The sequence below is a fragment of the Talpa europaea genome (assembly GCF_964194135.1).
Source record: "Talpa europaea genome assembly, chromosome: 3".
Lineage (NCBI taxonomy): Eukaryota > Metazoa > Chordata > Mammalia > Eulipotyphla > Talpidae > Talpa > Talpa europaea.
The window spans coordinates 69,228,221-69,256,171 of record NC_140069.1 but is presented as its reverse complement, the minus strand read 5'-3'; the positions used below and the strand labels follow the sequence as shown (position 1 = coordinate 69,256,171).

Below are 27,951 nucleotides of genomic sequence, written 5' to 3'. Positions count from 1 at the left end.
AGAGACAGAGTGGGGACCAGAACAGGCAGATTGACTGAAATACACTGCTGAAGGGAGCAGTGGGCAAAATAGTAGAGGTCTGCTGCGCCATGTGGGTCACCTCCCTGGCTGGGGATCGAACTCATGCTGTAGTGGCTGACAATAGCTTGATAGTGCTGTTTATAACCCCTGCGCCACCAGGGAGGCCTGAGAATGAAATTTTAAATAAAAACTAAAAGAACTGCAGGATGTTAAAATATCATTGAAGGAGGAAATATATTGGGGGAAAGCTATGAAAATAGAAGAGATGTTATGGAAAAATGAATCACTAATTTCAAAGATACAGATACAAAAAGAACCAAAAAAAAAAAAAAAAAGGAAAGAGAGATACAAAGGAAAAAGAATGAAGAAATGCTTTGAGAATTATCAGATACCATGAGGAAAGGACAGATGAGAGTCATACTAATCACAGAAAGAGAAGAAAGACACAAGTGAGCTATATATATATTCAACAAACAATTGAAGAGAACCTCCCAAACTTGAAGAAGTAATGAAAACAGACATACAGTGAGTTACAAGGATGCCAAGCTATCATAATGAAAGAAAAAATACAGCAAGACACAAATAGTTAAGCTTGCAGGAGTCCAAAACAAAGAAACAATAATGAAGTTAATGAGGAGAAAGAAACAGATAGCCTATCAAGGAAAAGCAGTGAGGCTGACAGACTTTTCTGAAGAAACACTATGGGCAAGAAGAGAATGAAGTAACATATTCAAAAAAACTCCAAGGAGAAAAATGCCAGCCAAGAATACTTTATCCTACAAAGCTCTCCTTCCTTTATGAAGGAAGAATAAAGACTTTTTCAGACATAGAAAATCTTCAGAAATTCATTACTACTAAACCCCTACTCCTAGAAATATACAAGAACTTTAAAATCTAAATCAACAGAGGAATGAACAGAAAGAACTAAACATGGTATTGAATAGAACCACAAACAATAGACATAATGGCAGTAACAGACCCATGTATCAATAATCACAATAAATGTTAATGGACTAAACTCACCAATAAAAAGACACAGACTAACATGCTACATTAGAAAACAGAATCCAGCCTTCTGCTGCCTCCAGAAAACACATTAAGTTCCAAAGATAAACACAGATTGAAAGTAAGGGTTGGGGGAGAAAACCTACATAACCACATGGCACCCAAAAGAAGGCAGGGGCACCATACTATTTTATATCAGATAAAATAGACTACAAGCTAACAAAGGTGACAAGAGACACAGATGAACACTATATGATGATCAAGGGGGCAATACACCAAGAAGACATAACACTCATCAATATATAATCACCAAAGGAGGGAGCACCAAAACACATTAGGAAATTACTATCATCATCTTTGAAAGCAGATACTGGAGAAAGTACATAGGTGATAGGAGACTTGAACACTCTGACAGTGGAAAGATCAACAAAACAGAAAATAAACAAGGACACATTGTCCTAAATGAAGATCTAGACAATATGTGTCCAACAGACACTGCCACCCCAGAAAACCAAATACATATGTGCACACAGATCGTTCTTCAGGATCAACCACATACTGGGTCATAAGACAAGCATCAACAAGTACATGAACATTGACACAGTACCACATTGACAATAAAGGCATCAAACTAGAAACTGGTGATGAAAAAAATAAAGCAAGTTTCCCCATTACATGCAGAGCAAACATCGTGCTACTGAAAGAATACTGGATTCATGAGAAAATCAAAGAAGAAATTTAAAAATACCTGCAAATGAATTACTATGAGGACACAGATTTCCAGAATGTATGGACATTGCAAAAGTGGCATTAAGAGGAAAGTGTATAACAATACAGGCCCATAGCAAGAAGCAAGAAAGAACCCAAAGAAACAACCTAATATCCCATCTTGAGGAATTAGAAAAAGAAGAATAGAAAAATCCAAAATGCAGTAGGGGAAAGAATATAATAAAAATTCAATATGAAATAGAAATAAAAATGACAATCCAAAGATCAATGGAACCAAAAGTTGATTCTTTAAAAAAAAAAAAAAAAAGATAAATTTCTAACTCGGCTCACAAAAGAAAAGGGGAGAAAACTAACAGAATCAAAAATAAAGAGGATAAATTACAACAGACATAGCAGAAATCCAGGAGATAATCAAAGATAACTATGAGTATTTATGAGTAATCATGTTCAACAATCTAGATGAGGTGAGCAAATCCTTAGAACTATACAACTACCCAAAGTTGAACAAAGAAGAAATAGAAAACTTAAACAAACCAATTACATTCAGGAAATTGAACCAGTAATCAAAACATCTCCTTTCTGATTGCTGAGTAATATTCCATTGTGTATGATATATACTACATCTTCTTGATCTAGTCATCTATTTTTGGGCATGTGGGTTGTTTCCATAGCCTAGCTATTGTAAATAGCACTGGAGCTGGACAGGATCATGATCAGCGAAATAAGCCAGAAAGAAAAAGAAAAATACCAGATAGTCTCACTCCTAGCAGGAATTTAGAAAACCTAAATAAGGGACCAGGAAAAAGACTAATTATAATAAAGAAAAAATCAAAATCAACAAGCAACTATAAACCAGAGACACTATGGGGAGGAAGGAGGAGTGGAGGGATTAGAGTCAAAATAAGGGGGGTAGGAATTGTAATGGGAATGTAACCAAAATGAAAATGCATACATTGTGCAAAAATGAAAAATGATGTAAGAATTATATAAAATATATTTTAAAAAAGCCCAAGACCAGATAGTTTCACAAATAAATTCTACCAAACATTCAAAGATGAACTAATGCCTATCCTATAAAAACTCTTTTAAAAAATTGAAAATGAGGGCCTCCCCGGTGGCGCAGCAGTTGAGCGCTGGGTTGCGAAGCTGCCCGAAGCCTCTGCAGCGCCGGTTCGATCCCCAGCTGCTCCCCGGCAACCGGAGGAGGGTCCCACATGGTGCGCAGACCTCTCCTGCCGCCCACTGCTCCCCTCAGCAGTGTACTTCGGTCCTTCTGCCTGCTCTGCTCCCCGCTCTGGCTCTGGTGAATTCTCTCACCCTCCCATGCTTCTGACTGTACCCAGTGCTTGTATAAATAAATAAATCTTTAAAAAAAAAATTGAAAATGAAAGATTACTACCAAATACATTTCATGAGGCCAACATTACACTAATATCCAAACCAAGCAAAAACAACACAAAAAAAGAAAAGTACAGACCAATCTTAATGAACCCAGATGCAAAACTCCTTAATAAAATCTTAGCAAAACAAATCCAACAATGCATCAAAAGGATTATATACCATGACGATGTGGGATTTACTCCAGATACACAGGATGGTTCAACATCTGAAAATCAATCAACGTGATTCATGAAATCAACAAAAAAATAAAAACCATGTGATATCAATAGACACTGAGAAATCATTTGATAAAGTCCAACATCCACTCATGATGAAGGCCCTTGAAGAAATTGGAATAAAAGGGACATAACATAATAAAAGCCATATGACAAACCTACAGCTAACATCATTCTTAATGGTGATAAAATGAAAGCCTTCCCACTAAGATCTGGAAGAAGACAAGGATGTCCATTCTCACCACTGCTTTTCAATAAAGTACTGGAAATCCTAGCTGGAGCCATTAGGAGGAAAGACATAAAATTGGGGAAAAAGAATTAAAACTATCATCACTTGCAGATAACATGATAATATATAGAGAGAACCCTAGAAACTCCACAGAGAAATTAATGAAAACAACAAACTGGTAAAGTAGGAGGTTACAAAATCATTACACAAAAATCAGTGGCCTTCCTATATACAAACAATCTATCTGAAGAGGGAGAAATTAAAACAACCCATTCCATTTACAATTGTACCCAAAAATTTAAATACCTGGGAATAAACCTAGCAAAGGAGGTGAAAGACTTATACAAGGAAAACTACAAAACATTGTTTAAAGAAATATAAGAAGACACAAGAAGTGGAAAGACATTCCCTGCTCATGGATTGGAAGAATTAACATTATCAAAATGGCCATCCTACCAAAAGCAAATTACAGATTCATTGCAATCCCAATAAAAATCTCAATGGCATTCTTCAAAGAAATGGAACACATATTGTTGAAATTCATAGGAAATCACCAAAAAAAAAAAACCACCCAAATAGCCAAAACTCTCCGGACTATAGGGGTAAGAATAGAGATATCACACTCCCAGATTTCAAATACTACAAAGCCATTATAATAAAAACAGCATGGTACTGGAACAAAAACAGATACACAGGCCAATGGAATTGAATTGAAAGCTCACACATACATGGTCAGTTAATCTATGACAAAGAATATGCACTGGAACAGGGAAAATCTCTTCAAGGAATGGTGCTGGGAAAACTGAACTGCCATATGCAAAAGAGTGAAACTAAACTACCATTTCACACCATCCACAAAAATCAACTCAAAATGATGAAAGACATAAATATAAGACCTCACACCATAAAATATAGGGAAGAGAATATCAACAAAACACTCCATGGCATAAACCAAGGTAATGTCTGTGAGGACTCATCTCTAGAAGCAAGGAAAACAAAGGAAAAGATTGATAGATATGTCTATATCAAACTAAAAAGCTTCTGTACCCTCAGAGAGACAGTAACCAAAATGAAGAGACATCCAACTGAATGGGAGGAAATATTTGCCCACCATACAACTGATAAGTGACTGATATCAAAGACCTTACACAACTCAACAAAAACAAAGCAAGCAGCCTACTCAAAAACTGGGCAGAAGAACTTATGTGGTGACAGTTCTGCAAATAAGAAGTGGTATAGGCCAGCAAACAAATGAAAAAATGTTCCACATCACTAATTATCAGGGAAATGGAAATGAAAACCACAATGAGATACCACCTGAAACTGGTGAGACTGGCTTATATTTAAAAAAAAAAACAAAACTGTAAACAACAAATGCTGGCAAGAAATGTGGAGAAAAGGAACCCTCTTACACTGCTGGTAGAATGTAAACTGGTCCAGCCATTGTGGAAAGCTGTGTGGAAATTCCTCAAAACACTAAAAATTGATTTATCATGTGATTCCATATCTACACAAAGAAAGCAAAAACACTAATTTGAAAGGAAACTTGCTCTCCTATATTTATTGTAGCACTATTTACAATATCCAACATATGGAAACAAGCTGAATGCCCCCAAAAAGGCTAATAACGCAAGAAGATCTGATATATATACACAGTGGAATACTACCCAACTATCAAAAGAGATAAACTCATGCCATTTTTGACAAGTTGGATGAAGATGGAAGGGATTTTGCTAAGTGAAATAAGTCAGAAAGGAAAAGATAATTATTGGAAGGCTATGAATATAGAGAAACTTCAAAAAAAGGTCAAGAGGAAAGATAAAACTCACAATCTGACCATAGATCTGAGGCATACATCAAGGGAGGGGAAGAGAGAAGGTTCAGTACATAAGGGAAGAACACAAGGGACAATGGTCGTGATTCATAAATGTTACATTGTGTGTGAACTACAGGAGCTGCACCTAAGGAGAGTAACCAATTACTGTACAATGTAAGAAAATAAATATAGAAAAAAATAAATTGAGTAAAAATGCTAGCTAAAACAAAATAAATGAATGTTAAGATGCCATTTTTAAAAGCTATTTTAGTTTGTATTTATTTTATTGATACTTTCACCCAAATCATCTTAAATAATATTTACCTTTTTTTAACTCTAATGAATATTTTTTCTTCCTTTTTTTTCATTTTTAATTTTTTTCCTTATATCATTGTAGTCCCCATATTTCTTCTGCCACCTTATCACCCATGAACCATCACAATATTCCCTTGTGTTCATCCTTCCCCTGTTTTGCCCCCCTTCAGCTCCCTCCTTTGCTCTATGCCTCAGTTTGGACTTTTTCTTGACCTTATGCTTGGTTTTCTATATTCTACATATAAGTGAGACCATCCGATATTTATCTTTTCCCTTCTGACTTGTTTCGGTTAGCATAATTCCTTCCACCTCCATCCATGTTGGCCGAAAATAGCATGAGTTTGTCTTTTCTGATCACTGAATAATATTCCTTTGTATCTGTTTTGGATTTGGCATTTGGGTTGTTTCCATATCTTGGCTATTGTAAATAGTACTGCAATAAAAAGGAGTGCAGGTTTCTTTTCGAATTAATGCTTTTGTGTCCTTTGGGTAGATTCCTACGTGTGGAATTGCTGTATCCATTTTTAAAACCACAAAGAGATACCACTTCACCCAGATAAGAATGGCCCACGCTAAAAGAAACAGAAACAAAAAATGCTGGAGAGGATGTGGAGATAAAGGAATCTTTTTATACTGCTGGTGGGAATGTAAACCGGTCCTGCTACCATGGAAATGTTATGATATCTTTAATTACTTAGACTGTAATTTAGCTTGGTGAATGTTCCATGTGAGCCTGAGATGATTCTGCTGTATTCTGCTGTTGTTGGGTGAAATAGTCTATAGATATTACCTTATATCCATTTTAATGTGTAGCTGAATTCATGTTCTTGCTGATTTCCACCAGCTGGTCTATCAGTTTCTGACAGAAGGGTGTTGAATTCTTCTACTCTGATAGATGATTCATCTATTTCTCTGTGTAGTTCTATGTTTTTGTCTGGTGTAGCTTGATGCTTTCTTGTTAAGGAACACACACATAAAGAATTGTTGTCTTCCTGGATAATTAACCCCTCCCTTTCTTTTAATGATGTGTTTAACCATTCACATTTAAAGTAAATAGTGATAGTTGTATTAATAACTACCAAAATCGTTACTATTTTATATTTGTTGTCCTTGTTTTCTGTTATTTTTTTCCTCATCGTTTTCTACCTTCTGAGATTTTAATTGAGCATTTTTAAATCCATTTTCCCTCCTTTATAATCATATCAGTTTTACTTCTTTTTTTATTTTTTATAGTAAGTAGCCCTAGAATTTGCAGTATACATTTACAAGTAGTTTATGTCCATAGTTAAATAACTGTGACTACTTCAGTTAGTGGCTACCTTAAAAAAAGTAATTTTGAAAGTAATTCTTCCTCCTATCCCTTGTGTTACTGCTATCATTCATCTCATTCACTTATTGAACTTATGTGTGTATAAATTATGTAAGCATACATAATTTAATGCATTGTTGCTATTATTATTTTAAACTGTTAGAACAATTAAGAATTTAAATAAAAATTTTATTTTATTTTAACTTACTCCTTTCTCATTTCTCTTCCTTTCTTTATATAAAACCAAATTTCTTACCCGTTTTATTTTACTTCTCTTCAGGAAACTCCCTTTAACATTTATTGCAATGGGCCTCCCCGGTGGCACAGCGGTTGAGCGCTGGGTTGCGAAGCTGCCCGCAGCCTCTGCGGCGCCAGTTCGATCCCCGGCTGCTCCCCGGCCACCGGAGGAGGGTCCCACATGGCTCACAGACCTCTCCTGACGCCCACCTCTCCCCTCAGCAGTGTACTTTGGTCCTTCTGCCTGCTCTGCTCCCCGCTCTGGCTCTGGTGAATTCTCTCACCCTCCCGCGCTTCTGACTGTACCCAGTGCTTGTATAAACAAAACAAATAAATAAATAAATAAATAAAGCATGCCTCTATTTAAAAAAAAGATTAAAAAAAAAACATTTATTGCAATGTAGGTCTACTAGCAGTAAGTTTTCTAAACTTGTTTTTGTTTGAGAAAGTCTTACTTCATGTACATATTTTAAGGATATATCAGTTTTGCAGAGTAGGTTGGTGGTCTTTTTCTCCCATCATTTTTCATATTTCATTCCACTCTGTTCTGGCTAGCATGGTTTCTAAGGACAGGTCAGATGTAATTCTTACCTTTGTTTCCTCTATAGGCAAGGTGTTGGGTTTTTTCCTCCTTGACTTCTTTCAGGATTTTTCTTTATCTTTGATTTTGTCTTTTAAAATTATGTGGCTGGGTATAGGGTTGTCACAGAAGCAAAATGGAAGTTCAGGACTGGAGTCCCAGGGAGGAGTGGTGCTGGTATTTGAATTAACATCTGAATTAACATAGGTTAATTTCTCAGGTACCGGACATCAGCCCCGTACATCCAAGCCAAAACCTTTTCATCGCGCAAAATAGCTCACTCAATAACACTTTCAACCTATTCAAGGACATGAAAAATGCCTGGGCAAATTCCCTAAGTTTTCAGTTGTCATTGCAAGTAATCTCATAGGGTAAAAGAATAGCTTCAGTGAAGGTATTATTAAATGATCCAGGAACTCTGTTCTTGTTATTCTTGGCCATGTTCATTTAGCCATGTCTAGTACAAAAAGGAGTAGGGATACAATTCTTGCTGTCACCAACCAGTGTGATATTAAGGAGGCTAAGAATCTTCTGAGCCCAGACCAACTGTGAGATGAAAAATGGGAGAAAGTTCTAGCACAAATTAAACACCTGGACTTTTTGTGTGAAAAATTAAAATAGTGATTGTCAGAAGATTGTCTCTTCTTGCAAAGGAAGATACATAATAAATTACTTACTTCACTTAGGTATTTAGGTATTTAGCTTAGATTCAGTGATATATTTTCATAACAAAACCTTAAGTATTCAAAGTTATGTGTATGCTTAAGAAATTGCTCAAAATGGCGTCGTTCTGCTTTTGAAATTTTTTTCTGTCCCCTATTTGTTATAGAACTAAGTTCAAGATGGTCTGGAAAATTGGCTTTGTGTACTAATAAGTCATGTGATTCCTGTCTCCCTAGCACCCCAACCCCCATGCTCAATGAGACCTGCACACATTGTTCAGTAAACAACTTCAGAGAACCAGGCTCAGCCAGTTCATTCACAGAGAGCATTTGGAAAGTGCTGTCTTTGTACAGCTTTGACATACTGGCTGAAATGGAATGGAGAGTTAGCAGTTTGTGTTTTCATTAGTTCTTTTTATAGCATTGAACCAGCTGTTGCTGGTTAATGTTAGCCTGCACGCCTATTAGTCTACAGGTCTCTTATAAAGTGAGGGATTCTGATGGCAGCAGATTTTGTTATTCATGATACCACTGACTTTGTTTACTTGAACTCAGTCTGTCTTAGAATGTGATTTAGAAGGCTCTCTTTAAACTACAGGAACTCCCTGGGTGCTATTCAGATCCATCCTTAAAAACAAACAAGAACTCAAAAATATAGATAGCTCTTCCTATTAAACTAATTATTTTCACAGAGGATGCTTCCTTGGATAACACTTTTAAAGAAAGTTAGGATGCTGCCCCATCAGTATATTAAAAATGGAGTAGAGAAAGTTGTTTTTTCTCTGGCCATAGCAAGGTATTATAGTCTTATAGGGTTTAGAGAGTAATTTACCCAACTATTTATGGATAAGTTAAACACAACATCATGTTGCTTTTCATGAGTTGAAATCTCACTGAAGGCAAAATTTAACTGTTTAGGAATACTGGTAGCTACTAGAAATAAATTTATATATAGTCTACCTAGAGAAGTGCAAATGGAAAATGAAAACATTTTGAATATACAGAATATATTTTGTTTGAACAAAATATAACAAAATGAAAACATTTTGAATATACATCTTGAATATTCATTCAAGAATATTGGGTTCCTGAATGACTTGTTTTACTATTAAAAGATAAATCAATTTCGCCAGTATTCTGAAATAGCAAGAATCTGTAGAACTGGCTGTTTCCTGTACAAAATATCAAAATTTAGAAAATTTGGTATCAAAAATTACGAAATATATCCTCCTTTTCAACTTACTTTAGTTGCAAATGTGAGCTTAGGCCTTTGAAGAGTAATAAATGATTAAATTGTGAAAATATAAGGGGTAAGATTCTTTAGCAATCATAGCAGCTACTGGAAGAGATACAGACACCTCTGACAGGATCCCAACCTGTCCTAACTTGATATGTTAACTTGAGGAAAAACTGTTTTTGATTCTTCCTGGCTTTGTTTTCCTCCAAAATAGGGTATAATAGTATTGGAGATTTAATGATTGCTATGTTAGGATGGATGGCGAATATCTTGTCATTCACCTTATGGGATTGTTCAGTGTATTAAATGAAGTAATCCTCATTGAGGTGTGTTGCCTGGTAATCCTCCTTGAGGTGAGATGTTTGTTTGTTTGTTTGTTTGTTTTCATTTACATGGACCAGGGGTTGGCAACACATAATTTTAGGCTTGATGGGCCATAACAGTTTCTGGTGCAGTTACTGATCTCAGTGAATGTAATATAAAAGCAGCCACAGACATAACATATAAATAGATGGGTGTGACTATAGCAATAAACTATTTGCAGAATTTGGCCCACAGGTTGTCTTTTGCCAACCTGTGTTCTATACAAATAGAAACATTTCTTTATGTCTTGTATTTCATTTAAGTATAAAAGAATTTTTTAAGAGACAAGTTCATTATTTTTTTTTAGATTTTTTTATTTTAACATTTATCATTTTTTTACATTTTTTAGACAATATTAGCTTCCCCCCACCCCCTCAGATTGAGTACCCATAGAATTTCCTTCCCCAAGGCACCCATGCACCATCACCACAGTCCCCTGTGCTCCTCCCTCCAAGAGAATTTTTTTTTAAAAAAGAAAACTTTCAGCCACTGTTTTAACTACAATTCCAACTTCCCACCCTGCACATCAAAATAACAGTTAACGTATTGTTCTGGGAATATTGCTATGTATTCTTTAACAAATTGCAGGAAAGTATGTACAAAATTACAGTGCTTAATATATTAATATATATTAATTTTCAGATAAAACAACTCATGTCACATGTGATAAAATGATGTAACCTTTACAAATGTTGAGGTTTCTCTGCATTCCCTGTCTCCCAAATATGCTGAATTGCAGAATGATTGAAATAGATAGCAAATTACGAATGTACACATTGTTTCATGTTGTTAATGAGATGTGTAAAATGCATTGCAAGCTTTCATTTGCTATGAACATTTTTACTGATAGTACCTATTACAGACCTGCTCTGTCCAAGTGCAATTTGGAATTGGCTTCTTATGAGTAACGCTGACCCTTCCCAGAGCAACTGATCTCAAGAGAATTATAGCTTCTCTTAGTTGCCTACATGTTCATTTTGGCTCACATAGCCAACCTTTAGATATACGTGTAAGCTGAATGTTCTAGAGGAGAGGAGATTTTTAACTCTTATTTAGTAAATGTCATTAATCTCAACGTCCCCTCCCCACTGTCTCATTGCTCCTTGGATTATTCTATGTGGCTGATCTGACATAAGGATTCTCATTCACACAAGGTACAGATCAAATCCATTTATTATGCATTTTTGAATCAAAACAAAACAAAACAAAAAAAACAGAGTCACTGGAAGAAAGATACAGTGCCACAGTCATAATTAATCAAGATTTTCCTAAAAAGAGACCTACAGGCATAGTAACCATCAAGGAAAGGGGGAGTTAGGAGAAGGAATGAGGGAAGAATGCAGGAGAGGATAAGCAGTAAAGAGACCAAAAAGGGGAGGCACACACCAACAAAGATGTCCAAATTTCCAGTCACTCAAACTGCTGAAGGTCATGTCAGTAACAGACTGTAGAAAAGGAGTGTGAGCCCCATTCTTCCAAGTCTCTGCTCTTTCCTGGGATTTGTGACTGCCCCAACATCCTGTAATAATGGGAGTCTAAAGGTCACAGACTTTGGTTTAAACCTTTGAACTTAGTTCTAACAATAGATTTGAAGGAAAATCTGTATTGGGGGTCAATTTACAAACTCTTCTTAAAAATAAGAAGTTAGGCTTTATTTACAATCACATAGGTCTGAGTTCTTGGTGATTGTATATTTCATGTGCTAATTAATGAATTTGTAAAACCAAACAAATATTAATACATATTTTTTAAGTTAAAAATAACACAGAAAAGTAGTAGATTCATCAGTCATCACAATAAATCTATCAGGGCAAATGGGAAAAGGAAATTTGTGTCTCAAAAACAGTTGGAGATTTTATTTATTCAGAATATATAAAAAAGAATGATAAAGTATTCTTATTTGACTGTTCAGAATTCACAACTCACAAAAATATCTGAGAATCTACATACAGTTTACTTTTATAATTGTAGTTTACTTTCTGGAAAGCCCATGAACTATGACTTCGTTGTTTGTTTTAAAGATTTATTTATTTATGCATACAAGAGCTGGGGTACAAGCCAGAGGTGTGGGGGGGGGGTGAGAAGATTCACCAGAGACAGAGTGGGGAACAGAACAGGCAGACTGCCTGAAATATGCTGCTGAGGGGAGCAGTGGGCGAGACAGGAGAGGTCTGCTGCGCCATGTGGGTTTGTGGGTTGCTTCCTTGGCCAGCCAGGGATCGAACTAGTGCTGCAGAGGCTGCGGATTGCTTCATAGTGCGGTGCTTAAACCCTTACGCCACCAGGGAGGCCCCTGACTTCTTAATTTGTATAAAATTTTTTCTGTGACAAACTGAGTCTTTCTATTGAGACCAGAGTCCAGCATTCAGCCATTACCTTATCATATCTTATGATTCAGCCATTACATTATCTGAGAAAACAGAAGAGCTAACTGTATCATTGCATTAGATTAGTTAAGTGATGATAACTATGACCATATACTATATTATTTTCAATTGGCCCTGCGAGGTTTTGAGACACAGAACCAAATGTACTGCCAGATATTTTTTCAGAAGTCACAGATGTAAAAGAAAATTCTGCACACACATCCCCCTCTCCAACACCCAAATGGAACATATTTTGTGTTAAACCCTTTGGAATGGACTATTTTTAGAAAAATGGCAAGGGGGTAGGAATCATTTTTTCACAAATTTTTCAGTACATACCATAAAATATTTTCATTTTAATTCAGTTGGAACATGCCCTGTGTTATCATTGACTCTACTGATAATGAAATACCAACTTGAACTACCATCTTATCTTTTTCAAATAGCAAAATTTTGCCTACTGTGAAATTTGAGTGTTAATACATGGTACCCAGGCATGGACTAGTCTTGGCAAAACTGAAAATACAAACAGTATTGTGCTCAACATTACAGTCTTTCACTGTTTGTGCTCACATCCCACCTTATGCTTGAAATAACATGTAACAGTCTGGTACATTAATATTTTTAGTGTAGTTTTAAATAATAAAAGTAATATAGTGACATCTATAGAAAGTTTCTAAGTTTGCACAAACAAATATTAATTTAATTCCACTGCCTTTATAATTTTGTGTATTATTTTCTGGTTTTCTACAATACTTTCCTTTTTGATTAATGTATCTTATATTAATCATAACTACAATTGCATAATTTTAATATCTTACAATTTGATTAACTGATTACATTAGTTTTAGATGTATAACAACATGGTTCTCTATTTGTAAGTGTTGCAAAATGGTCACCATAATAAGTCTAATTAAACTCCATCACCATACCTAGTTACAAAAAAAAAACTGTCTTGTGATGAGAAATTTTAGGATCTACTTTCATGTTAACAAGTTTCAAGTATGAAATATAATATCATTAACTATAGTCATATTACACATTTATTTATTTGATAACTTATAAGTTTGTACATTTTGATCCATTTAACCCATTGTATACCCCTGAACCTCCATTCCCACACTACCTCCCTTGACCTGGTAACCGTCAATCTGTTTTCTACATCTGTGAGATAGATACAGATACAGATATAAGTGAAATCCGGGCCTCCCTGGTGGTACAAGGGGTTAAGATACAACCTATGAAGCTCTCCGCAGCCATTGTAGCACGAGTTCTATCCCTGGCCAGGGAGCCACCCACATGGCGCAGCAGAACTTGCCTGCCTCGCCCACTGCTCCCCTCAGCAGTGTACTTCAGTCAATCTGCCTGTTCTGTTCCATGCTCTGTCTCTGTCTCTTTCCCTCCATGCCTCTGGCCGGTACCCCAGTTCTTGTATACATAAATAAATAAGTCCTTAAAAAAAATAAGTGAAATCCTCTAACTTCACTTATCATAATCTTCCAGGTTCATTCATGTTATTGCAAACGGTAAAGTTTCATTCTTTTTTATGACTGAATAATATTCCATTGTATATACACACTATATTTTCTATATTCATTTATCCATCTATGGACACTTAGGTTGTTTCCTTATCTTAGTTGTTGTATATAATGCTACAGTGAACATGGGACTGCAGATATCTTTTTGAGGCAGTGTTTTCATTTCCTTTTGATATAGATCAAAAACAAAATTGCTGGATCATATGGTAGTTCTATTTTTAATTTTTGAGTAACTCTCACACTGTTTTCCATAGTGACTGAACCAATTTACATGGCCTCCAACATTGCACAAGGGTTTGCTTTTCGCTACATTGTAGACTAAATTTGTTATTTCTTGTCTTTTTGCTAATAACCATTCTAACAGATGTGAAGTAATAGCCACTACAATTGTGTATTTTTTTTAAAATTTACTGTTATTGAAGTACCATTGTTGCACATCCTTGTCAGTGTTTTAACAGCATAGGATTTCAGTCCATATCTACTTGTGATGGGAAGTGCTAATGTTCAAATTATTCAAAGACAATATTCTTTATTTTTTATTCTGTATTATGTAGTATTCACTCCATATTTCTCTGTGATCCAATTTTTTAATAATATACTCCCTTTTTTTTTGCATGGAAGATCTGTGGTGCAGGCCAGAGGTGCGTGGGGGGTGAGAGAATTCACCAGAGATAGAATGGGAACAGAACAAGCGATTTACTGAAATACACTGCTAAGGGGAGCAGCAGGCAAAAAAGGGGAGGTCATATGTGGGTTAGCCCCCTGGCCTAGGATTGAACTCAAGCCTTAGTGGTGATAGTGCTGAGACTAAACCCCTAGGCCACCAGGAAGACCCCTAATTGTGATCTGTTTTTGAAAAAGTTACAATTCAAAGTTAGTGAAATGTTTTTTTGGTTTTTTTTTTAAAGATTTTTTTTTTTTTTTATACAAGCACTGGGTACAGTCAGAACCCTAGGCCCCTAGGGGTTGAGTCCTTGAAATAGGACCCAAATGAAATAGAACCCAATGAGGTAGCATTGAAGAGCTCTGGAGATGCTTTCTAGGCAGAGATTAACTACTGCATAGGAAATTATGAACTCGGTATGTTCAAGAAACAGAAAGGAAGTTAGTTTGATTGGGACCATGACATGAAAGGAAACAACATAGAGAAGAGGTAGGTAGATACAACCTAAGTGTGATAAGACACCTTCAAGGTTTTAACCATGGTATAGATGAGATCTGCTCTGTATTTTAAAACGATCATTCTGTCTACTTAAATCAAATGGAATGTGGAGGCACAAGAGTAGGAACGGGAAATGAGTTAGGAGACTAGTTCAGGAATCCAGACCAGCTTGTCTGGTGACCTGGACCACAGAGTAAACAGGGAAGTGTGGAAAACAGAACAATTTGAAATCCATTTTAAAGTAGTTTACAGCACTTGCTGATGATTGGATGTGGAATGACAGGAAGAGAGGAAAGAAGGATGATTGTGAGGTTGCTGGCTTGATAGTGGTATCAGTCATGAGGTAGGGGTGACACTAGGAAATTTAGTGATGCAAGTCATCGAGAAATTTAATATATCTTTGTTGAAATAGAAGTGCCCATTAAATCTTGAGCTGGGAAAGTGAAATTGGATAGGATCTTGCAGTGGAGGAGAGTGATCAGGACATGAAAATCAGGTACTGTGCTGAGATAAGAGTTATCTTCCTTCTCCTTCACATAAACATCATAAGGTAGATATTAGAAACAGAAATGAATGAAAGCCACTTTTTAAATTTAAAATGTTTAGTAGCTAAACCAGTGGGACAAAAGAGCAAGTTCTAAATATGTACAGGAATTTAATAAATAATACACATATTATGAAACAGGGAAAGATGAAACATTCAAATAAATAATGTAAGGATAGCAGGTGAGCCATCTGGAAAAAAAAAAAAAAAGATCTGTATCTTTTGTCAGTCCTTTAAATTCCAAATGGATCAAAAATTTTGGCAAAAAAATTAAAATGACAGCAGTTCTAGAAGAAATCATGGGAGACTTATTTTGAAGTAGAAGTTTTTTCTAATTGTGACTTAACATCTAGACTTCCAAAAGAAAATATTAATAAATTCTATTAAACCTGAGTAGTAACGTCAAAAGTTAAATGGCACAGTGGTAATATATATTTGCAGTCAGTCACTTTAATATACAAACTGCCCATAGAAATTAAAGAAAAAGCTGCAACCCAGTATAAAAGTGCACAAAGGCTATAAACACAGTTAATAGAATAAAAAATGTTCAGTGTCTTATGAGTAAGAAATGCAAATTAAAATAAAACCTCAAATTCACAGAAATCTAAAATTTTAGTAAGATTTGTTTGGTGAGACTGAAGACAAATAAGTACTCTTTTACATTGGTAGAGTGAGAATAAATTGTTACAACCCCAAAGAGAGCACATTGGAAGCATGTATTTATTTTTGGAGATATGCATGTGTATGAAATTTAAACACATTAAACTCTTTGGCCCAGCGCTTCCACTTCTTGGAATTTATCCTACAGATATGCTTGCATACATAATGAAGTGCAAAGTATTCTTTGTCCCATTGTTTGTGATAGCAAGAGTGGAAATAACCTAAATGGTAATGGTCAGCACTAGAGGATTAAAATTAAATTATAATGGAATACTATACAGTTATCTATGCAGTATCTTGGCATAGTAATATCTATTAAGAAATAATGAGAAAGCACTCTGAACCATTATAATAATAGCATTGGTTAAATGCAAAAACAAGGACCAGAGTGGTGGTTGAAATGTGCTGCATTCCTTTGAGGGTGTGTGTGTGTTAGTGTGTATAAAAACAAATTCTTGTTAACCATGTTTATCTGTGAAGGGCATATGGGAGCCAGGAGAATGAAGGACTAAAATGGGTGGAAAACTTCATCATAGGCCTCTATATAAAAGTATATACTTTTAGAAAAATACCGGATGGTCTCACTCATAGCAGGAATCTAGAAAACTTAAATAAGGGACCAAGAAAATGAATAACTATAAGAAAGTGAAAATCAAAATCAACAAAAAACTATGAACCAGAGACACTCTATGGGGGGTAGGGGGCAGGAGGGGAGGGATTGAGGTCAAAATAAGGGGGTTGCAATTGTATGGGGAATATAAAAATAAAATTTATTATTAAAAAAATAAAATAAAATATATCTATAATTTTGAATCATATATAGTGTTGAAAACCAAAAGAAAAAAAGTATATACTTTTAGATTTTGAATTACATATTCTCAAATATATATATATAAATTATATAATTCAGGAAAATATAGGATTTTTTATGCAAAAACTATTGCTTTTGGACATTACAACTATTTTGGAAGGCAGTAAATAACATTGAAATAAAAATGGTATTGAAATAAAAATGGTATGAAATATGAAATAAAAATATTTTCTTTGACCTAATAATTCCTACAGACTTCGTTCATGAGAAACAAGCAACTTATGTGCAAACATTTTTCTTCATGGAACAAATTGAAATAGTGTGCCAACTATTTAGAAGAATATAGCATCACAATCTCTGTTATTCTTATCAATGTTAACATAAGCTAGATCTCATGAAAATATGTCAAACAAACCCAAATTGAGGATCTTATACTACGAAATTGTTGATCTCTTTCCTTCAAAAACATCAAGGTCATCAAAGTGAAGGAAATACTGAGAAACCCTTCCAATTGCAAATGGTTAAAAAGACATGACAACTAAATGCATGTTTTTGAATGATTTTTTGCTATAAAAGATGTGACTAGAACAATGGGTGAACCATGAATGAGATCTGAGAATTAGGTAGAGGGATATGTCAATGTTCACTTCTTGTTAATAATTGTATAGTGGGCATGTAGTTTAAAGTCCTTGTTTGTAGGTATTTAGACTCAAGTGATTTACAGGGTATGGTACAGGGAACATACATTGTACTGTATTTAGAATGTTTTAGTAAATTTGAGATTTTTTCCAAAAATTTCAAATTATCTCAAAAGTAAATAGGAGATGAATAAATGCAAATAAGTGAAGCCTATATTTACTAGATGTTTGGCAGAAAAAAAGGCACATTGCAAGCTATTTACTAAGAGAAGACTGCTCTGAGCTTTTAGGGTGTATTCATATACTAGCCTACACACAAAAGCTGATGTATGGAGCAGGAACAGATACAGGATAGATGGTAGTCACTGCAAAACAAAGACCTATAGGCTGTGAGGATCCTGGGCACCCAAGTCAGGTGGGAATATGAAGCTGGGTGGGAAACTAGGAAAAATATCAGATGGTGTGGCATACATTCCTAGGCACAAACGTTAGCAGGCTAGAAATAGCAGATTATGAATTTCAGGTATGCCTGAAAACATTCTTTGTCTTTGAGAAATAAAGTTGTTTTCTGAGTGACCTCTTGTTTGCTCTTTTGATTATGATAAATTAAATATGGTTTAGTCTTAGAAATTTAAATTACCTCATTGTAAAATATCTTGAAAAATTAGTATTTTTCCTTGAACAGGTATTCTTAGGATTACAGAAGAATTTCTAAAAATATCATTGATATTTGAAAAAATCAAAAAAAAAAAACTGGTACTTATACCTTTTGCCTAGGTAGTTTGTGTTTTATTTGATAGGGTCAGAGCAGGTAGAACATGTACCTGTACTTCACAAACACAGATGATTTATAAACCATTGCATGACAGAACTGGTTTCTAGGCCAGTTAGTCAGCTTAGAGTGTGAAACCCTGACTCATAAGCACATCATGAAATAATGGTTAAACTCTATTCCCTATTGTGTTAATAGGTCAATACTATAGTGCCCTTTGCATTTATCTCAACTGACTCCCTCATTGGAACTACAGAGCCCTGAAGATTATTCTAGTCACTCTTCTCATTTCTCCCAAAATTGCACATAACTAGCACCATTCTAGATATATAAGAAGGACATTATTCATTATAAGCAGCACAGGCATAGAATTTTAGGACTTAAACTCCTCACAGAACCCTGATTGAGAAAGGCTATGGTGATTCTCAGTTTAAGCAACATACTATCTGATGATTCAGAGCAAACTATGGGACACTGTACCTTATTTAGGGCACTACCAGAATATACATCCCATAGTTGTGCCCTGTTCCCTACTCTGCGCTCAGTTAAAGACTTGTGTCTTCAGATTTCAATAAATAGGCATGGGGAAGTAACAATACCAAATGAATCCTCATTTGGGAGAGAGTTAAGGAATAAAGGAGAGAAAATAAGACCACAATCTGCCCAGTGCTGTTGAGTTGATTGGTTGAGTGTAGATCCCTTCTTACCCACTTCTTTCTTTTTCTTCTCTTGTTCTGATTTAGACCTTACTATGAAACTAATACTTCCGTTTCCATTCCTGTACTTTGTGGTAATGCAGAACTCACCTAGTGAACTAACTGTATAAAGCGTTTTAATACCTGATGTTGTTCCTAAGGGTAGAAACTAAATCTTATACCACCTATACCCACAAAGCCTGAATAAATACTTTTATTTAATGCAACATAGTGCACTAAACATGTTGATCATCTGTAATGCATAAGGCTCAGAGCTCAATGCTGTGATGAATACAAGGGAACAACAAAGAAACTTCAAGGCAAAAAGGAGAGAAAAAAGATCTATTCAGATTTTTTTTCCATAAAGTAGAGTAGAACTGATTAGAACTAAAATAAAAGCAAAAAAGAAAACCACTTGGAGTACAAAGAAAATGGAAGAATTGTTTGGACTATTGAAATGAGAGAAGTCTTCATTAAAGACATGGATTTTGAGTTTGGCTTTAAAAACTGAGCATTCTTAGACAAGTGGTGGAAGGAAGAAATAATCCAATTCACTTAGAAAAACTAATAGGAGCCACAGCAGAGTTGATAGAAGTGATTCTTAGACTTGCATATATGAGTCAAGAGACAAATAGGAGTCATTGGGATACCTTTGAAGGTCTAAGACTAGTTGAATGACATGATTAACTCTATCCCTTAAGGAAGATTACTTTAGCAGCAACCATTGGGAGGGGTTTAAAGAAAGGAAAGAATGAGGTTAAGAGATGAGTCGGTAGGATGGCCATTTTAATAATGTTAAGTCTTCCAATCCATGAGCAGTGGATGTCTTTCCATTTCTTTGTGTCTTCTATTTCTTTAAACAGTGTTTTATAATTTTCTTTGCATAGGTCCTTTACCTCTTTTGTTAGATTAATTCCCAAGTATTTGATTTTTTTTGTTTCAATAATAAAAGGGATTTTTTTTTTTTTTATTTCTTCTTCTTCAGACCTATCTTACACAAGTGAGAATGGCACATATTGGTCTCACTCATAGCAGGATTCTAGAAAACTTAAATAAGGGACCAGGAAAATGAATATAAGAAAGTGAAAATCAAAATCAACAAAAAACTATGAACGAGAGACACTTTTAGGGGGGCGGGGGCGGGAGGGGAGGGATTGGGGTCAGAATGGGGGGGCTGCAATTGTATGGGGAATATAACAATAAAATTTATAAAAAAAAAAAAACTAGCAACAACAAATGTTGGTGAGGATGTGGAGAAAAAGGAACTCTACTGCACTGCTTGTGGGAGTGCACTCTGGTCCAACCACTATGGAGAGCTGTGTGGAGATTTCTTGACCTACTAAACATAGAGCTTCCATATGATCCAGCAATTCCACTCCTAGGTATTTACCCAAATGACATAGAAACATTAATTCCAAAGGGCGCCTGCACGCGTATGTTTATAGCAGCGCTATTTACAATAGCTAAGCTATGGAAACAACCCAAATGCCCAAAAATAGATGACTGGATCAAGAAGATGTGGTACATATACACCATGGAATATTACTCAGCAATCAAAAAAGATAAACACATGCAGTTTACAGCAACATGGATGGAGCTAGCAGGGATCATGCTCAGAGAAATAAGTCAGAAAGAAAAAGAAAAATACTGGATGGTCTCACTCATAGCAGGAATTTCGAAAACCTAATAAGGGGCCAGGAAGAAGAGTAATTAATTCAAAGTAAAAATCAAAATCAACAAGCAACTATAAACCAGAGACACACTATTGGGGGGGGAGGGATGGGGAAAGGAAGGACTAGAGTCAAAATAAGGGGGGGGAGCAATTGTATGGGGAATATAACCATAATGAAAATGCATACATTGTGCAAAGATGAAAAATGATGTAAGAATTATATAAAATAAAATAGTAAAAAAAAAAGAAATATGTAAATAAATATCGACCATGAAGGAAAAAAAAAAAGATGAGTTGGGAAGCATTTGCCTAATACATGTAGGCAGCAACAAAGGTCACAAGCAGAACAAGATCATGACACAAAAAGGAGGAGGAATGATCTTTAAAAGATAAATATGTAGGTGAAATTGATAAGCTTAGGAAACTGGATGTGAAAAAAAGGAAATAAAAAGTACTCTCAAGTTTTGAATGAGAATGACAGAGAATAGTAGGGCCACATTGCAAAGGGTATACTTAGAAAGAGCAACAAGTTTAGACCAGAATATGTAGGAAGTTTGGGAGTCCACTGCATATTGATGGTAAAGTAACTAAATTTCATTTAGTTAAATTTGAACATAAATCCAGTAGCAATTTTACTTGGCTTACCCTAGGGAGTAGGGTAAGTTGCATTTATGCAGACCTTTGCCAATGACTGGCTAAAACATTAAACTAAATCCTCTGGCTAAGAAGGTTCATACTACAACAAAGGAGAACCTTGAAAATACAGTAAGTGAAAGAAGTCAGATACAAAACCATATATTGTGTGATTATATTTATGTGAAATTCCCACAATAGGCAAATCCATAGAGATAAAAAGTAGGTTAAGGTTTGCTAGGTTCTTGAGGGAGGAAAGAATCAGGATCTGCTTAATAGATTGACATTTCCTTTTGGCCTAATAAAAATACTAGAACTAGATGTTGCTGATGGTTGCAGAACATTGGGACTATACATAATGCCACTGAACTGTACCACCTTAAAATTATGAGAGTGATAGATTTTATGGTATCAAGTGAGACAAGTCAATGGGAGAAAGACAAATACCAGATGGTTTCTCTTGTATGTGCAATATAGAGAAACAGAACACAGGGTCAGATTAAAGCAAACCAATAAGAAACCGCAGAAATCTGATTGTAGAATTGAGATTACTAGAGGGCAGCAGAGCAAAGAATAAGAGGAGCAGAGGACTTTGGTGAAGGATTATGGGTATCTTGTGGTAGGTGTAGTGTGAAATCATACACCTGAAAGGTGTGAGTGATCCTTTGCCTCAAAATCAAATACAGTATTGTAGATCATTGTTACCTCAATAAGAAAAATAAAATTAAAAAGGATAAATTTTATGATGTGTGAAGTACATCTAGATGAGGCTTTAATAAAAATAAAAGATTATCTTGGGGTTCATTAATCATCAGGATTTATTGAAGGAAAGAAGTCCAATCCCAAACATTATCTACTGGAAGATTCATTTTTCTTTTAGAGGTGGCATTGACTTACAGATTGTATTTGATTTATGGAATAGATTCACACATCCTCAGATGTATGTCACTATAGCACATCTGTCACCAAAGTAGTCATAGTCCTTTACCATAGATCATTGGGCACCCTCCTTTTTTTTTATTTTTTTAAAGATTGATTTATTTATGCATTAATGCTGCTGTCATTATTTCTAGCATTTGCTTTGGTTTGGTTTTGTCAGTTCCTTCTCCTTTCTGACTGTTTTTACTTACCAGTTCCACCCATGTTGTTGCAAATGGCATGAGTTTATCTTTTTTATAGATGAGTAGTATTCCATTGTGTGTACATACTACATCTTCCTAATCTACTGTTCTGTCGCTGGAGACTTAGGATTGTTTCCATAACTTGGTTATTACAAAAATATGTGTGTGTATATATATTTAATACACACATATATAATAATTGTGCTGCAATGAACATAGTGCATATATCCCATTGAATTAGTGTTTTTGTGTTCTTCAGGTAGATTCTTAAAGTAGTGTAATTGCTGAGTCTGTGATAGAGCCATTTTTTAATATTTAAGTAATCTGTGTTTTCTTGCTTGCAAGTGGTCTGTTCAGGTTTGTTTGTTTTTTCTTGAGTCAGTCTTGGAATGTCATATGCTGCTATGAATTTGTCCATTTCTTCCAGATTTTCCTGTTTGTTAACATAAATTCATAAAGACATTGATAGTAGTCTCATGCTGTGTATTTCTAAAGTATCTATTGTGGCTTCTGTTTCATTTCTGATTCTATTTATTAGTGTTTTCTTCCCCTTTTTCTTAGTAGTGTAACTAGATGTTTTGGTTTGTTTACTTTTTCAAATAACTAGCTTTGATTTCATTCATCTCTTGAACTGTCTTTTGACTTCTTTTTTTATTTTATTCCACTCTAATATATATTATTTCTTTCTACTGGGTTTCAGTAGAAAGCAAAATGGATTTGGGTCTTTTTAATATTTTATTTTATATTTTTTAAATCATTTTTCATTTTTGAACAATGTATGCATTTTCATCTTGGTTGCATTCCCCATAATACAATTCCCACCCCCCCTGTTTTGACTCTAATCCCTCCTCCCCTCCCTGCCCCCCATAGTATGTGTCTGGTTTATAGTTGCTTGTTGATTTTGATTTTTACTTTATTGCAATTAGCGTTTTTCCTGGTCCCTTATTTAGGTTTTCTAAATTCCTGCTATGAGTGAGACCATCCGGTAGTTTTCTTTTTCTTTCTGATTTATTTCGCTGAGCATGATCCCTTCCAACTCCATCCATGTTGCTGCAAATTCCTTGACTTCATCTTCTTTGATTGCTGAGTAATATTCCATTGTGTATGTGTACTACAACTTCTTGATCCAGTCATCTATTTTCAGGCATTTGGCTTGTTTCCATAGCTTAGCTATTGTAAATAGTGCTGCTATAAACATAGGGGTGCAGGTGCCCTCTTGAATTAATGTTTCTGTGTCCTTTGGGTAAATACCTAGGAGTGGAATTGCTAGGTCATAAGGAAGCTGAGTCTTTAGCTGGTTGAGGAATCTCCACACAGCTCTCCGTAGTGGTTGGACCAGTTTGCACTCCCACCAGCAGTGCAGGAGAGTTCCTTTTTCTCCGCAACCTTGCTTTCTCATCTCAGTGATAGTCCCCATGAAATTCCCACCACCAATTCACCCATATACCATCACAATAGTCCCTTGTGCTCTTCCCGCCCTTGTTTTGATTCTACTCCCTTCTTCCTCTCTGCAGAATGTCTCTGGTTTATAATTGCTTGTTAATTTTGATGTTCACTTCATTATAATAACTTTTTCCCCCCTGATCTCTTATTTAGATCCCCTACATTCCTCCTATAAGTGATACCATCTGGTATTTTTCTTTCTTTCTCCTTATTTCACTGAACATTATCCTTTCTAGCTCCATCCATTTTGCTGTGAATGGCATCTTTTTTGATTGCTGAGTAATATTCCATTGTGTATACCACATCTTCTTGATCCCGTCATCTATTTTTGGGCATTTGGGTTGTTTCCATAGCTAAGTTATTATAAATATTGCTGCAATAAACAGGGGTGCAGGTGTCCATTTGTGTTAATGTTTTTGTGTCCTTTGGGTAGATCCCTAGGAGTGGAATTTCTGGATCATATGGAAGCTTCATTTTTAGTAGTCTATGAAACCTCCACACAGCTTTCCATAGTGGATGGACCAGTTTGCATTCCCACCAGCGATGTAGGAGAGTTCCTTTTTCTCCACATCCTCGCCAACATTTGTTGTTGCTAGTTTGTTTTTTTATATGTGCCATTCTCACTGGTGTGAGATGGTATCTCATAGTGGTTTTGATTTGTATTTCCCTTATTATGATTGATGTTGGCCATTTGCATTTCTTCTTGGGAGAAGTGTCTTTTTAGCTCTTCTGCCCATTTTTTGCCATGTGCACATTTCTTAATAGGTGTCATATATATTGATGAGTGTTATATTTCATTGGTGTATTTATCCCTTAATCATTATATAATGTTCATCTCTGTTTCAAGTTACCTTTTTTAAACTAGAAATTTTAACTGATGTAAGTATGACTGTCCCTGCATTTTTTAGTGTTCCATTTACTTGTAGGATTGTTTCCAGCAAATTACTTTGAGTTCATGTTTGACTTTGTAACTCATTGCCCTCCTGGAGGCAACAGAAAGTTGGGTTTTGTTTTTAATCCCACCTCTCTGTGCCTTTCAATTGTCAAGTTCAGTCAATTTACATTTAGAGAAATTATTGATATGTTTATTTGCTACCACCTTTGTCTCTATTTTTCTGATTCAGTTTATTTCCTTATTTAATTTTTGTGGATTTTCTTCACTTTGAATTAGATAGGAGTTCTCCTTTCAAAATTTCTTATAGACGAGGTCTAGTATCCTTCACCTTCTATTTGTCTGGAAAGATCTTTATTTCTTGTTCTTATTTGAAGAGGGTATTGCCACATATAATATTCTTGACTGGCAGCTTTTACCTTTGAGAATTTTGAATATATCATTCTATTCTCTCCGTGCCTATAGAGTTTCTGCTAAAAAGGCTTATGTAAAACTTTGTAGGATAAGAAGGATATGTTACTTTATGTAAAAGGCTTATGTAAAACTACGTAGGATACGTAGGATATGTTACCTGCTTTATCCCTCTAGCAAAATTCAGTATTTTCTTTATCAACCTTTGCTAGTTTTGAATGCTATGTGTCATGCCAAAGGTCCTATTGCATTTAGGTAACCAGGTGTTCTTTTATCTTCGAACTGGTATATTTAATTCCTTCTATAGGCATGGAAGTTTTCCTGTATTATTTTTTTGAATAGGCTCACTTTCCCCCTCTTTCTTCCCCTTTAGGAATGCCTATTATTCTTATGTTGGCTTCCTTAATGATGTCAGATATTGCTCAAATTGCCTCTTCATTTTTTTACATCTTATTTGTCTCTCTTCTTCCACCTTAGTCATGCCATTTCCAAGGTCATTGATTTGATCTCCATTTGATCTAGTCTACTTACATAGCTCTCTTTAGAATTCATGATATCATTTATCGAGCTCTTTACCTTCTGAGTTTCTGTTATTTTCTTATTTAAAGCTTCAGTTCCTACTTTTTGCACATTGATTTTATTTCTGAGTTCATTAATCTGTTTTTCTGAATTTTGTTGTTCCTGTTTAATTAGCTTTCTGAGTTTTCTTTTTATTTCTTTGACTTGCTTTTATGAGTTTTCTTCTTTCCTTTTGAGTTTCTTTAATATACCAATTCTGAGCAGGCTAACAGGAGATAAAATCTTCCATCTTTTTGTGTTTGGATTCTGGACAGTTGTTCTCACCTTGTAATGTCATACTCTCTTGACATACCGTATTTCAAATTTTTATTTTTTTGTCTGCCTATTTTGTAAATTGATTTCTTCCTACTTCATCATTGCATTTAATATCTTTAGCAGAAACTTAGGGGGGTTGACTATTTTACTATTCCCATTGGTCTTGCTGTGGTTATTTTTTTTTAAGTTGCCCCTTCAGGTTTTTTTTTTTTTAAGATTTATTTATTTATACAAGCACTGGGGTACAGGCCAGAGGTGCAGGAGGTGAGAGAATTCACCAGAGACAAAGCAGGGAGCAGAACAGGCAGAAGGACTGAATTGCACTACAGAGGGGAGCAGCGGGCAAAACAGGAGAGGTCTGCCTCGCCATGTGGGAATCTCCCTAGCTGTCTGGGAATTGAACCGGTGCTGCTGAGGCTGCAGACAGCTTCACAGCGTTGTGCTCATCCCACTGCCCCACCAGGGAGGCCCTGTGGTTTGTTTTTACTCATTCATTCATTCATCTTGGCCTTCGCTGGCTTCTGTGTGTGCTTAGATCTGTTTTGAAGTTGCTGATCAGCAGGGTAGGCAGGGGCTTAAAGAGATCCAGATGTTAATGTTGATGAGTTGGGTTGGGCTGCTTTTTTTTGACACCCTCAATATCCCTCCACTCTGGGAATGAGACTTGGAAAACCTTGTGCTTTCAGTGTACCTCACAAAGTAAGTACCAATCTCCGGGTGAGAAGCAGGAGTACACTTCAAAATGCCTAATCTGCTGTTATCTTTACTGGGAACATAGCCTGTGTGGAGCACATCAGCTCTTCCACAGGATTTCCCCCTATTTCAAGGGAGTAATCCCCCACACAACCTCTGCTCCCCTCCTCAGGGCAGCTGGCTAAACCAACAACCCTGCCAACAGTTCCTCACACTCCAGACCAGAACCACCAGGTTCCTCTCTCCACCCACCTTATGTTCAATATAGTGTGGATATGCTCTGTGTCAGCCCTAGTGAAGTCTGCACTGTTGTCAACTGCCCAACAGGCATCCAATCCCACTCCTTTCCAAGAGACTATCTGTCAACAATACCCCTCTAACTCACTGCTCTAAGAGTTGCAACCAATTGGGACCAGGCCCTATAGTTGCCCCTGCCAGGGCCTGCCACATCTGCTCCCTTTGGACCTACCACTCCACTGCTTTCCAGGACCTACCAGGTCTTGGTTGCTTCCAGGTACTAACCTGGAGCTCACTGAGGTCTTTGGGGATATACTGTGGCATATCTACTTCCAGGACCCCCTTATTTCTGCCAGAGTTTATAGAGGTCTGTGCTGGTATCTGTGGGGTTTGCTTCTAGGACCTGTCCTGGGGCCCACTAAGATCTGCCAAGGGCTAACACCTGTGGAGCTGCTACCACTTCTGTCATAAGGTTCCCTGGAGTCAAGCAGGTTTACCATGTAAGGGCCTTGCTAATTCTACTCTGCTGCTTGTGAGGCTCACCTCACCCAACTGGGCTACCTACTTGGCCTATTCTACTGCTCACTAGGGACCCCCTCCTCCAGACATTACTCCTATTATGTGCTGTACTTGTTTTCTCTTCAGGAGTTATTGGTTTTGTTCTGCTGCAATCTTGCAGTGAGATGTGGAGGAGGTGACCCCAGCATCTT

At 36.0% G+C, this 27,951-nt stretch overlaps 1 protein-coding gene across 1 annotated transcript in view; it reads left to right on the top strand.

Annotated features, from left to right (window-relative positions):
• Positions 1-27,951, top strand: part of SPIDR (scaffold protein involved in DNA repair) — a gene marked incomplete at both ends in the record, with an annotated part of 537,674 nt that overhangs the window by 408,101 nt on the left and 101,622 nt on the right. The window lies entirely within an intron of this gene.